Source organism: Urocitellus parryii, chromosome 15 (genome assembly GCF_045843805.1).
Source record: "Urocitellus parryii isolate mUroPar1 chromosome 15, mUroPar1.hap1, whole genome shotgun sequence".
In the NCBI taxonomy this organism is placed as follows: Eukaryota; Metazoa; Chordata; class Mammalia; order Rodentia; family Sciuridae; genus Urocitellus; species Urocitellus parryii.
In genome coordinates this window covers 4,008,396-4,022,266 of record NC_135545.1, presented here as the reverse complement: position 1 = coordinate 4,022,266, position 13,871 = coordinate 4,008,396, and the positions used below count along the sequence as shown (strand labels likewise).

At 39.4% G+C, this 13,871-nt stretch overlaps 1 pseudogene; it reads right to left on the bottom strand.

Moving 5' to 3' along the window:
• Positions 1–6,607: 6,607 nt before the first annotated feature.
• Positions 6,608–7,539, bottom strand: LOC144250467 (vomeronasal type-1 receptor 4-like; annotated as a pseudogene).
• Positions 7,540–13,871: the final 6,332 nt, after the last annotated feature.

Below are 13,871 nucleotides of genomic sequence, written 5' to 3'. Positions count from 1 at the left end.
CAATAAACCAACTTAAAAACTCAATTGAGAATACTACCAGCAGAGTGGATCACTTAGAAGATAGAACATCAGACAATGAAGACAGAGTATTTCAACTTGAAAAGAACATAGATAGCTCAGCAAGTCTACTAAGAAACCATGAGCAGAACATTCAAGAGCTATGGGATAATATCAAAAGACCAAACTTAAGAGTCATTGGGATACAGGAAGGCACAGAGCTCCAAACCAAAGGATTAAGCAATCTATTCTGTGAAATAATACAAGAAAACTTCCCAGACTTGAAGAATGAGACAGAATCCCAAATCCTAGAAGCCTACAGGATGCCGAATGTGCAAAATCATAAGAGATCCACACCTAGACACATTATAATGAAGATGTCCAACATACAGAATAAGGAGAGAATTTTAAAAGCTACAAGGGAAAGGAAGCAGATTACATTTAGGGGTAAACCAATCAGGATAACAGCTGATCTCTCAACACAGACTCTAAAAGCTAGAAGATCCTGGAATAACATATTTCAAACGCTTAAAGAAAATGGATTCCAACCAAGAATCGGGTATCCCGCGAAATTAAGCTTCAGGATGGAAGATGAAATTAAAACATTCCACGACAAACAAAAGTTAAAAGAATTTGCAGCTAGAAAACCATCTCTTCAAAAAATCCTTGGCAAAACACTACAGGAAGAGGAAATGGAAAACAACAATGAAAACCAACAGTGGGAGGTAGGACAATAAAGGGGGGAAAATAATCAAAGAGGAAAACAAATCAGGTTTAATAGCATTAATAAACAAACTATGGCTGGAAGAACAAACCATATCTCAATAATAACCCTAAATATTAATGGCTTAAACTCACCAATTAAGAGACACAGGCTAGTTGAATGGATCAGAAAACAAGACCCAACAATATGCTGCCTGCAGGAGACGCATTTGATAGGAAAAGATATACATAGACTGAAGGTGAAAGGTTGGGAAAAATCATATCACTCATATGGACTGCGGAAACAAGCAGGAGTGTCCATACTCATATCAAATAAAATAGATTTCAAGCCAAAGTTAATCAAAAGGGATAAAGAGGGACACTACATACTGCTCAAGGGAACCATACACCAACAAGACATAACAATCATAAATATATATGCCCCAAACAACGGGGCTGCTATGTTCATCAAGCAAACTCTTCTCAAGTTCAAGAATCTAATAGACCACCATACAATAATCATGGGAGACTTTAACACACCTCTCTCACCACTGGACAGATCTTCCAAACAAAAGCTGAATAAGGAAACTATAGAACTCAATAATACAATTAACAACCTAGACTTAATTGACACATATAGAATATACCACCCAACATCAAGCAGCTACACTTTTTTCTCAGCAGCACATGGATCCTTCTCAAAAATAGATCATATATTATGTCACAGGGAAACTCTTAGTCAATATAAAGGTGTAGAGATAATACCATGCATCTTATCTGATCACAATGGAATGAAACTGAAAATTAACGATAAAAGAAGGAAGGAAAAATCATGCATCACTTGGAGAATGAACAATAGGTTACTGAATGATCAATGGGTTTTAGAAGACATCAAGGAGGAAATTAAAAAATTCTTAGAGTTAAATGAAAACACAGACACAACATATCGGAATCTATGGGACACATTGAAAGCAGTTCTAAGAGGAAAATTCATTGCGTGGAGTGCATTCCTTAAAAAAAGAAAAAACCAACAAATAAATGATCTCATACTTCATCTCAAAATCCTAGAAAAAGAAGAGCAAAACAATAGCAAAAGAAGTAGAAGGCAAGAAATAATTAAAATCAGAGCTGAAATTAATGAAATCGAAACAAAAGAAACAATTGAAAAAATTGACAAAAGTAAAAGTTGGTTCTTTGAAAAAATAAATAAAATTGACAGACCCTTAGCCATGCTAACGAAGAGAAGAAGAGAGAGAACTCAAATTACCAGCATACGGGATGAAAGAGGCAATATCACAACAGACACTTCAGAAATACAGAAGATAATCAGAAATTATTTTGAATCCTTATACTCCAATAAAATAGAAGATAGTGAAGGCATCGATAAATTTCTTAAGTCATATAATCTGCCCAGATTGAGTCAGGAGGATACAGACAACCTAAACAGACCAATATCAATTGAGGAAATAGAAGAAACCATCAAAAGATTACCATCTAAGAAAAGCCCAGGACCGGACGGGTATACAGCAGAGTTTTACAAAACCTTTAAAGAGGAACTAATACCAATACTTTTCAAGCTATTTCAGGAAATAGAAAAAGAGGGAGAACTACCAAATTCATTCTACGAGGCTAACATCACCCTGATTCCGAAACCAGACAAAGACACTTCAAAGAAAGAAAACTACAGACCAATATCTCTAATGAACCTAGATGCAAAAATCCTCAATAAAATTCTGGCGAATCGGATACAAAAACATATCAAAAAAATTGTGCACCATGATCAAGTAGGATTCATCCCTGGTATGCAAGGTTGGTTCAATATACGGAAATCAATAAATGTTATTCACCACATCAATAGAATTAAAAATAAGAACCATATGATCATCTCGATAGATGCGGAAAAAGCATTCGACAAAGTACAGCATCCCTTTATGTTCAAAACTCTTGAAAAACTAGGGATAACAGGAACATACCTCAACATTGTAAAAGCAATTTATGCTAAGCCTCAGGCTAGCATCATTATGAATGGAGAAAAATTGAAGGCATTCCCTCTAAGATCTGGAACAAGACAGGGATGCCCTCTTTCACCACTTCTGTTCAACATAGTTCTCGAAACACTGGCCAGAGCAATTAGACAGACGAAAGAAATTAAAGGCATAAAAATAGGAAAAGAAGAACTTAAATTATCACTATTTGCAGATGACATGATTCTATACCTAGCAGACCCAAAAGGGTCTACAAAGAAACTATTAGAGATAATAAATGAATTCAGCAAAGTGGCAGGTTATAAAATCAACATGCATAAATCAAAGGCATTCCTGTATATCAGCGACAAATCCTCTGAAATAGAAACGAGGACAACCACGCCGTTCACAATATCCTCAAAAAGAATAAAATACTTGGGAATCAACCTAACAAAAGAGGTGAAAGACTTATACAATGAAAACTACAGAACCCTAAAAAGAGAAATTGAAGAAGACCTTAGAAGATGGAAAAACATACCCTGTTCATGGATAGGCAGAACTAACATCATCAAAATGGCGATATTACCAAAAGTTCTCTATAGGTTTAATGCAATGCCAATCAAAATCCCAATGGCATTTCTTGTAGAAATGGAGAAAGCAATCATGAAATTCATATGGAAGAATAAAAGACCCAGAATAGCAAAAACAATACTAAGCAGGAAGTGTGAATCAGGTGGTATAGCGATTCCAGATCTCAAACTATACTACAGAGCAATAGTAACAAAAACAGCATGGTACTGGTACCAAAACAGGCAGGTGGACCAATGGTACAGAATAGAGGACACAGAAACCAACCCACAAAACTACAACTTTCTTATATTTGATAAAGGGGCTAAAAGCATGCAATGGAGGAAGGATAGGATCTTCAACAAATGGTGCTGGGATAACTGGAAATCCATATGCAACAAAATGAAACTGAATCCCTTTCTCTCACCATGCACAAAAGTTAACTCAAAATGGATCAAGGAGCTTGATATCAAATCAGAGACACGGCATCTGATAGAAGAAAAAGTTGGCTACGACCTACATGCTGTGGGGTCGGGCTCCAAATTCCTCAATAGGACACCCATAGCACAAGAGTTAACATTTAGAATCAACAAATGGGACTTACTTAAACTAAAAAGTTTTTTTCTCAGCAAAAGAAACAATAAGAGAGGTAAATAGGGAGCCTACATCATGGGAACAAATCTTTACTCCTCACACTTCAGATAGAGCCCTAATATCCAGAATATATAAAGAACTCAGAAAATTAGACAATAAGATAACAAATAACCCAATCAACAAATGGGCCAAGGACTTGAATAGACACTTCTCAGAGGAGGACATACAATCAATCAATAAGTACATGAAAAAATGCTCACCATCTCTAGCAGTCAGAGAAATGCAAATCAAAACCACCCTAAGATACCATCTCACTCCAGTAAGATTGGCAGCCATTATGAAGTCGAACAACAATAAGTGCTGGCGAGGTTGTGGGGAAAAAGGTACACTTGTACATTGTTGGTGGGACTGCAAATTGGTGCAGCCAATTTGGAAAGCGGTATGGAGATTTCTTGGAAAACTGGGAATGGAACCACCATTTGACCCAGCCATTCCCCTTCTCGGTCTATTCCCTAAAGACCTAAAAAGAGCATGCTACAGGGACACTGCTACATCGATGTTCATAGCAGCACAATTCACAATTGCAAGACTGTGGAATCAACCTAGATGCCCTTCAATAGACGAATGGATACAAAAAATGTGGCATTTATACACAATGGAGTATTACTCTGCAGTAAAAAATGACAAAATCATAGAATTTGGTGGGAAATGGATGGCATTAGAGCAGATTATGCTAAGCGAAGCTAGCCAAGCCCTAAAAAACAAATGCCAAATGTCTCCTTTGATATAAGGAGAGTAACTAAGAACAGACTAGGGAAGAAGAGCACGAGAAGAAGACCAACATTAAACAAGGATGAGAGGTGGGAGGGAAAGGGAGAGAGAAAGGAAACTGCATGGAAAGGGAAGGAGACCCTCAGGGTTACACAAAATTACACACAAGAGGATGTGAGGGGAAAGGGAAAAATAGTACAAGGGGGAGGAATGAATTACAGTAGTGGGGGTAGAGAGAGAAGAGGGGAGGGGAGGGGAGGGGAGGGGGGATAGTAGAGGATAGGAAAGGCAGCAGAATACAACAGACATGAGTTTATCAATATGTAAAGCAATGAAGTGTAACTGATGTGATTCTGCAAGCTGTATACGGGGTAAAATGGGAGTTCATAACCCGCTTGAATCAAAATGTGAAATATGATATATCAAGAACTATGTAATGTTTTGAACAACCAACATTAAAAAAAAATAAAAAAAAATTTAAAAGTAAATTTTATTTTTTCTGTTTCTGCTATTAAAAAAAAGCTACAAACTCAGTAATTTAAAACAATAAAAATGTATTATCTTAAAAAAAAAAAAAAGAAAACTGGGTGGCTCCATTGACACCCTCGAACTCATCCTTGCAGACATGGAACATTTACTGAAGCAACACTGGGCACCCTCGTGTCCTGGCCATGTCTGCAGAGTAGGCTGAAGAGTCCACTGGCTCCTGAGTCACAGTCTCAGTGCTCATAAAGAGCAGCCCTCAGTACTTCTTGGAACAAATTCCCACGACCATCATTAGCACTGCTGTGTTAAAGGATATTAGGAGCAGAGAGAGGCTGGGGTAGGGTCTCAGACTGCAGTCACTCTGCAAGCTCAGCCCTTGTCCCTTTTCCTCCTTGTAGGTGGCTGTGTCACCCCACATGGACCACATTTCCAGACGTGTTGCCTAAGCAGACACAGACTCATTTATAGCTGATACCCTTACACACTGTTTCACAGGCTGAATTGACAATACTCACCAACTCTTTCCTGCTTCCAGAAAGCCAGGCTCAACTGACAATCATGGCACCCTGTGTCATATGGGAGGGAGGCAGCCAGACCTTGAGGCTGGGTCCCCCACCCTGGGACCTCAACTCCCCAAAGAAACACAATTCTCACTTCACTTATAGTTTCAGCAACAGCACATGATTGTGATGTTGACATTAATAAGTCTTTCTTCCAGGTCCCAATTACCACAGGCACTTAGAAGTTTCTATGATTGTCAAAGTTTCTATAATCAGGTCTAAAGAGAGAGGACGTGAGTGTTTTGGAAAAACACTTCCTTTGCCTTAATGCCTAGGGACAGACACAGCCTCACATGCTGATGCAGAAAATGTTGAGACCTGACAGATAAAGGATTCAGAGTGAAGAAGGTGTACTATTTTTCCATTCTAAGTGATACATAAGAATTATATATGTGCCAGATGCAGTGGTGCACACCTACCTGTAATTCCAACAACTCAAGCAATTGAGGCAAATGGAAAAAAGTTTGAGGCAGCCTCTGCAACTTAATGAAACCCTTTTTCAAAATATGAACATAAAGGACTGGAATTTAGCTCAGTGATAAAGTGCCCCTGGATTCAATTCCTGATACAGAAATGCATTACTATACATACAGAATGATTATACTGAGCTAATTAATACATACACTACATCACAACTTTTTGTGATAACACAAAATCTACTCTTGTAGCAACTTCCAAGAATACAATACACTGCAATTGACTGAAACCACCATCTTGTACAACAGAGCTCCTAAATGTAATCCTCCTATGACTTTTATCCCTTGACATGGGGTGACAACTCACCCCATGTTTCCACCATGCATACTCTGACTGGTTGTCATATACAGAAATACAGGAATGCACACATGTACGTGATCACCCAGTAGTAGGTCTGTTCTGACAGGTCCCTGTACTGTGACTGTGCCACCCTTGTGTTTATGGCTCAGGGAGGTAATAACCAGGAGACATGGGACAGGGGCACACACATCACATGTTTCTGAGGACACTAGGGGAGGTTCTCCTCTTTATCCTGGAAAAGCAGACCCTAGTGACACTAGCATCTCTGCTCAGGAGAACAAAGGGGATGAGAGTAGAGACACCTTCATTGATTAAGGTAGACAGGTGCAGCATCCTCTGACTGGGAGGACCAGAAACACCCCACCAGAGATGAATGGTGAAGGAGAGAGTGTAGAGGGACATGAAGGTGCACACCAGAAGGAGGACGGTTTGGGTAGCTCTGGACTCTGGGGAGGACCTGGGGGAGGGACTGTTGCCACGGAGGTGCTGGAACCTCTGCTTGTGCCTTTACAGGATGAGAACCATGGAGCCACTGGCCCAGGGCATGATCCCCAAACAGAGCACATCAGGGAAGGACAGCAAGGTTATACTTAGTGCCTCTCTAGTGTTGTCATGAGCACCACCAGAGCAGTATCCAAAATCTCTTTGTGATATTATTACTACCTCTGTCAGTTACACACAGGAACAATGATATTGACCAGCAGGTGGAGGACCCAGCACAGGAGCACCGAGGTGCCAGTGTACCTGGGGGCTTTCACTTGGAGCTCTGCCCACCTGGAGTCCCTGGGGCTGATGGTGATGGCCTGGAAGACACTCAAGAGGCAGGTGCTGCTGAAGGACATACCCCTGCCCACCCTGTGAACATAGAAAACAAGTTTGCATCCAAGATCCCTGAAGAAATGTCTAAAGCCAAGAGCTGCCATGGTCTGTGGGACTCCCCTGAAGAGCAGGAAAAGGAAGTTGGCTACAGTCAAGTGCCTAATAATCCAATCTGTGCATCTTAACCTACACCCAGAGCAGTAAAGGCAGAGGGAGGAGGAGAGGAGACAGAAATTCCCCAGGATTCCAACCACAGTCTGGGTCAAGAAGACCACACCCAGGGTCAGGTCCCCAGAGGCCATTCTGCCAGTTCCCACAGACGATGTTTATCTTCAGATCCCAGGATCCTGCATGAGGACAAGAGGTAAGGGCTACATTGAAAGGGTCAACTAAAGTCCAGTGCCTCTGCTTACTGTTAGTTCACAATTAGGAACATGTACTTTAAGGTGTTTCTATTACTAAAAGGATTCCATCATTAAAACATCTGTTTAATATATTAAAATGTGTTAAAAAAACATTGCAACATGTATAATGGCATAATTTTGCATGAACATTCTTTATATACAGATTTACGACAAATTGTGCTGTACATGGGTAATAATGGGTGTAATGCATTCCACTATTGTCATGTATGTAAAAAACAAATAAAGAAATAAAATTAAAAACCCATTATAAAGAAAAGATGTATACAGCCTTTTAATTTTTTACATTTTTAAACACTCAATAAGACAGGTACTTCAGTATAAAGTTGAGGGATGTTTAAACTGTGGGATGTTATCTGATTTTCCAAATCCACACTGGTTGAGATATCATGGGCTGATGTAGAATGAGGCATTTAAACATCATGTTCTACTATCAAACCTAGTTTCTAGAGTTTCTCCAGTTATCCATACATATATTTAATTTTTACTGAACACATAAATACATTTCAGATACAGAATTTTATTATTTTGGCTTTTAAAAAGATGTGCTGATCTGTAAACGATAATCCCACCAGCCACTATCAATTAAGATTGAACCTTATAAGATCTTGATGAAAGACAGATGCACTGATTCCTGTAAGATTACAGGAATATGTCCCATGATCAGGTGGCTTTAATGAGCATCAGGTTATCCCCACATAAACAGAGCCACAGGAAGACACATTTGTTTTACTTCCAGGAAACATTGTAAAACAGCTCCTACCACAGGAATCATTGTACTCACTCTTTGACACCCTGAACCAAGGCACATGATATACTAGTCAATGATGGAGTATAGAGGTTAAAGGTTAGTTTACTAGTTTAGTTCATATACTCATCAATTGATGCATAATTTACGTAAAACAGCTAGCAATGAGGTAAGATGTACAAAGAGTATTAATACAGAATACTGTAACATGAAAGCTGTAAGGCAGGAATCATTTAATACACACTATGCACTGACAAAGTTGCTTTTGAAATTGGTTAAAAAGACATTTAAAACTCAACAAGATTCATTGAAGTGTGTCAACTGCCATCTGAAATTGATTATCACAAGTCACCTGTTCTTTCCATGCTTCCTAAAGAACCTCAGGAATAAAGGCCATCTTACCATCACCAACAGCCCCTCATGTCCCCAGTGCAGATGCAGTTACCATCCCATCCAGCACCTCCGAAGAGAATTGAGGAAACATTTCTATTCCAGCCAGCAAAATTCAATGCACAGAATCTGCACAGGACTAGATAATTCCTACAGGTTTATCCTAGTCTTTATGGAAAGCATGAGGGTGATATACGTGTACCTCTAGTTACCCCCCAAATTGTGTCTCTGATTGGAGTAAAGCAGGCTGGACAGCAGGTTAAGTTGAGAATTACAGTGGAGCACCTTGTCATTCTGGTGTCACTGTCACATGGGTTAAGAACAAAAGAGTTTATTGCTGTAGCTGTGGTAACTTTCATTGGGGGCACCAGACACTGGTGGGGGTCTGCTGCCCTCAACTCCCTGCACTAGGGCAGCTCGGGCCTCAGGAATTTCGACTCCTGAACGGCTTTGGCACTGGAGCACGTCTGAACTCTAACATCCCCTTTATCCAACACCCCACTTACCTAGACTCCGACATGCCTCCTTCCCTCACACATTCTGTCAGGCTCCAGTAGCACATTCCCCCCTTCCTCCATTCTGCTGACTGTGAGCACACCCAGTGGTCCTGACAGCAGGGCTGTGTGGGTGGAGGCAGCCAGACCCTGAGATATGGCTTTGTGACTATGTGACCTCACCTCCCTGCACAGCTGCAATGATCATGTCACCTGTCATGGCAAGGACCGTGTAGCTGGGGAAGCTGAGATCAACAGAAAACTTTTTACCCAGTTGCAATTACCAAAACAAGCTCCTAGCTCCTACCTGGCATCTCCAAAGAGACTTGGCAGTGTCTGTGGAGGCTCCGCTCCTTGATCCCTGGACACGGACAGTGGAGCACAGAAAGAAGAGCAGGGAATGCTGGGTGTCCATGAATGGATGACTGGATGAAGGAAATGAACATGCACACCTCTCCTGGAATACTATTCAGCTATTAAAAGGAATGAAATATTGTCATTTGTGGCAGCATTGAAGAAATTGGAGGACATTGTCATAAGTAGAAATGTAGACTCTGTTGTACAAATACAGAAAGTGTGACGTATTCTCACTTATATGTGGAAGCTTACAATGTTTGTCTCAGGAGAGAGAATAAGTGAACAGAGGTAAGGACACAGGGTAGGAAGGTAAGGCACAGGCCCACAGGGAAAGTTGATAGGAGTGATATCTACTAATATTCTGTAGCACAGTAGATAAATACCATCAATGCCCCTTAATTGTATATTTCAAAACAACTAGTAGAGAATAGTTTGTTTCCAACACATAATACATGATAAACGTTTGATGTGAGATGCCAGTTATGCTCTTTGGAGTATTGTATATTTTATACATGTATTGAAATGTCACTCTGGTCATCCCAGACGCCAGAGTTGAGAGACGTAAATCCAGGTGTTTAATGTCCCATTGTTGTCTTAGACCAAAGGAGAAGGTTAATCCAGTAACGAAGGTAGTATTTGGAATTTTCCTTTTCTTTAAACCCGGTGTATATAAGGAATCCTTGATAATTTTTATCATACATTGATTTAGCATTTTATTTTATATTTTGGGTACTATGGATTGAACACAGGGGCACTTGGCCACTGAGCCAGGTCCTTTTTGAATTCTATTCAGAGACAGGGTCTCACTGAGTTGCATATGGCCTCGCTGTTGCTGAGGCTGACTTTGAATTCAAGATCCTCCTGCCTTAGGATCCCGAGCCGCTGGGATTACAGGTGTGTGCCACTTTGCCCAGCAAAACAGTTATTTTAGATTTACATTTTTCTTATACTTTAAAGTGCAGTATCTTTTACATATTATCTTGGATCTCTTTAAAATATATAGATGGTATATTCAATTAGGTGATTTTCTTGTTTTACTTTGTAGCATTTTTTTGATTTTTTTTGCTTTTCCAATACATATCCCTGTATATTATAAACTCATTTAATTCCTGTGTTTTATTGCCATTAATATCACTTCCTAAACAGTATTTGATAAGCTAGGCACATTGGCAAATTCCTGTAATCCTAGTAACTCCAGAGGCCGAGGTGGGAGGATTGCAAGATCAAAGCCATCCTCAGCAAATGAGCAAGGTCCTAAGCAACTTAGTGAGACCCTGTCTCAAAATAAAAAAAATAAAAAGGACTGGGGATGTGGCTCAGTGTTTGTTGCCCTTGGGGTAAATTCCTAGTAGAGCCTCCTTTCTTATACTAGATAATATAGCTTATTTTGCTTAAAATGATGCTTTCCAGTACCATCCATTGTTATGCACATGACATTATTTCATTTTTTATATTATAAGAAGTCAGAGTTCCCAAAGTGTCGTCACTCTCACCTGGAGTTGTGTGGTTGAGCAGATAGAATGGCCTTGCGTCCCTGGGTGGAGTGAATTTAAAGACTCCCAGGAATTGATACACTTCTATTTTATTTCAGGGTATTCATTGATTCAATAGGAGTTGGTTGAAATTATGACCCTGATCCTAGATTCATAGTTCAAGTTGAGCAGGATCTGGCTGTGAGCTGCTAAGTTGATGGTGGAGGATAAGAGTCTTATTCTCAACTTGAACTTGGAAAATCTTCTCCACTTTTCTATTTTTTTAATTCTCTCTCTCTCTCTCTCTCTCTCTCTCTCTCTCTCTCTCTCTCTCTCGTCTGTTTCTGTATTTTTATTTATATGTGTGTTTTTATAAGTTTGGGTTACTGAGAAATTGAATCCAGGGGTTCTCTACCCTGAGCCACATCCCCAGCTCTTTATATGTTTAGTTTTGAGATGGAGTCTTGCTAAATTGTCCATGCTGAGGTTGAAATTGAGATGCCCTCCCCTTCTTATTCTTCAGTTGCTGGGATTCAGATAATCATTTGCATTTTATAAGATGTCCTATTGTTTTCAAAGAAACCATCCATCTTGTCATATTTTATTTATTTTTTCCTAAGAATCTATGTTCTGGCTAAAAATTTCCATCCTTTTCTATTTTTAGTAATGTCATTTTGGGTCTCTAGTTCATAAGCTGAGCACACCTTTATATTTTAGAACATGGTCATTTTGATGAAGGCTTGTCCCTGAAGGCAGGATTTACACTGCTGCTAAGGTTCTCCACAAAAGGCTTTCTCTTTTATTTTACTGAGACTTTATGATTTCTACTTGAATTTCATTGTTTATTTCAAGCTACTCAATTTCAGGAATTTCAAAGAATGTGTTTCATAGGTTAGGACATATTTAACATTATAAAGAAGTGACATGGCATAGCCCTATTTAATTTTGTCAGATTAATATTTTTATTTTTATTATTTTTGGTACTGGGATTGAACCCAGGTGCACTTAAGCACTGAGCCACACCCTAAGCCATATTTTCTATTTTGTTTAGAGGCAGAGTCTCTCTGAGTTGCTTAGTGCTTCTAAGCTGAGAAGCATCTGCATATGTGTGTAGTTATTAAACATTTTATTCCTTTTATAATTATCCATTGGAGTGGAATCAAAATTTTTCTAGTTATAGATGGAGAAACATTTATCTTTATCTTTTCTTTCTTCCTTCCTTCCTTCCTTCCTTTCTTTCTTTCTTTCTTTCTTTCTTTCTTTCTTTCTTTCTTTCTTTCTTTCTTTCTTTCTTTCTTTCTTTCTTTTTTTCAGTAAGCTGAGGATGGAACCCAGTGCTAGGCTAGTGCTCTACACTGAGTCACACCCAAACCCCTCGTCTTTTGTCATAAAAGCTCCCTGCCACAGCTTACAAATTAGAGAATTTTGACCCTTGACTTTCTGGGTCTGGCTTATTATGTTTGACATGATGCTTTCAAGTACCATCCATTGTTATGAACATGACATAATTTCATTCTTTTTATGAATATTACTCTGTCCTGCACATAGGACATACCTTCTTTAGCCATTCATCCATAGTCAGCACCTGGGCTGGTTTCAGAACTTGCCTGTTGGGACTTGCACTGCTAGCAACCTGGATATTACTGTGTATACAGAGTCACATCTATTTGTTGTTGAAAGTATACAGTTATGTGCTAAGCTCTTTGCAGTTTTGGGAAGTGTAAGTAGGAAATTAAATTCTTTTAAAGAATGTAATAAAATGAGTGTGGTAAAAAGCTGAAACACCAAACAGAACCTTCCATCAATCAATGAGAAGATACGTGATTGGTTACATCAATCTGGACAGGTCTTCCGGGCAGAACCAAGGGTCCTGAGGCAGTATATAAAGCCTGGTAGAAGGGGCCTTTCCTCAGTCCATCTTTTCAGCTCCTGCAGGCCGCAGGGTCTCCAGTGGAGTTGGCTCTTTGATCACATACCCGTGTGGCCAGAGACAGGCAGAAAGACAAAAAGTGAGTTTTCATTATTATTTTTTGCCATGGTTTAATCCCAATAGAAAAATATGGATATGAAAAAAGATATTTAGTTCGTGATCTTAGGTATTAAGAATTAATTAGGTCTGGGGGTATAGCTCAGCTGATACAGTGCTTGCCTCCTATATACAAGGCCCTGGGTTCAATCCCCAGCTACACACACACACACACAGAAAAGACTTCATTAGTGGTGTGATATCCTTTCTTTTTTTTCTGTTTTTTAAAATTTTTGTTAGTTATACATGACAGAAGAATGCATTTCAAGTCATTGGTGTGATAGCCTTTGTTAGTACAGAACGTAATTAAAAACATTTTAGAAATATAATATTTCTAAGTCAGAGTTCCCGAAGTGTCGTCACTCTCACCTGGAGTTAGGGTGACCTTGGGTCCCTGGGTGGAAGGAGTTTAAAGACTCTCAGGGATTGATACACTTGTATTTTATTTCAATGTATTCATTGATTTGATAGGAGTTGGTTTAAAAAAATGACCCTGACCCTAGAATTAAATACCAAGATGAGCAGGATCTGGCTGTGAGCTGCTAAGGTGTTGGTGGAGGATGAGAGTCTTATCCTCAACTTGACCTTGGAAAATCTTCTCCACTTTTCTATTTTTATTCGTTGCATATCTCTCTCTTTCCCTCCCTTTCTCTCTCTCTCTCTCTCTCTCTCTCTCTCTCTCTCTCTCTCTCTCTCTCTCTTTTTATATGTGTGTGTTACTGGGG